A 279-nucleotide genomic window follows, 5' to 3' on the forward strand; every position below is an offset into this window, starting at 1 on the left:
CTAATCCACTGTGAGATTTACCATCTTTTCCCTTCTGTGCAACTTGTGATTCAGCTCCAGTCACCAGGAACAGCGATCTTGACAAGATCTTCCCTCTATCAAAGTCTATTTCAAGGTCCCTTTTGCTCACTTACTTGACTTTGCGCCAGGGATTTTTTTTTTGGTGGGGGGGGTATGTGTGTTTGGGGATTCACCAGTCATGTATCGTGCGGACACATGTGTTCGAGTATATAGTCCATGAGAGCACTGAGACCACCATTGCAATAACAACAACCACTG

The sequence above is a fragment of the Penaeus monodon genome, chromosome 23 (genome assembly GCF_015228065.2).
Source record: "Penaeus monodon isolate SGIC_2016 chromosome 23, NSTDA_Pmon_1, whole genome shotgun sequence".
In the NCBI taxonomy this organism is placed as follows: Eukaryota; Metazoa; Arthropoda; class Malacostraca; order Decapoda; family Penaeidae; genus Penaeus; species Penaeus monodon.